This window comes from Colobus angolensis, unplaced genomic scaffold, assembly GCF_000951035.1.
Source record: "Colobus angolensis palliatus isolate OR3802 unplaced genomic scaffold, Cang.pa_1.0 Scaffold57, whole genome shotgun sequence".
Taxonomy (NCBI): domain Eukaryota; kingdom Metazoa; phylum Chordata; class Mammalia; order Primates; family Cercopithecidae; genus Colobus; species Colobus angolensis.
The window spans coordinates 11,513,529-11,514,074 of NW_012119265.1; positions in this window are offsets into that span (position 1 = coordinate 11,513,529).

Here is a 546-nt window from a genome sequence, read left to right on the forward strand (position 1 = left end):
AACAAATAGAAAGCAATTTCTCTCACCATCCCTCCATCACTGATCTGGATCCTATTCATTTGGGCCTCTGGAAAGACCTCACTTTGCTGACTGTCCCCTCGTTCCTCACTTTGACAATTAACATGCTTTACAAATGCTTTCTTAACTTGTTATTTCCCTCAAGCTTTGGCTCTGTCTCTCCCATCTCTTCATGGTCAATCTTCTGAGGAGTCTGTGATACGTGTCTCCACTTTCTTGCCTCCTGTCCACTCCTTAACCCCCAACAAATTGGCCTCCTTTCAATTGTTTTCCTGAAATCGCCTCCCCAAAGGTAATTTTTAAATTGCCAAATCCAGTGAGGCAATTAGGCAATTTCATTGTTAATTTACTTTACCCAGCTATGACATTTGAACCTGTTACTAATCATTTCTTCTTGAAACATTCTCCTACCTTAGACTGACTGGTTTCGAATACTGATGCTATAATCTCAGCATTTTCATTAACCTATCTGTGCCTCAGGGGTTTTTTTCTGTAAAAAACTTAATAATGCCTACCTCATATAGTTAA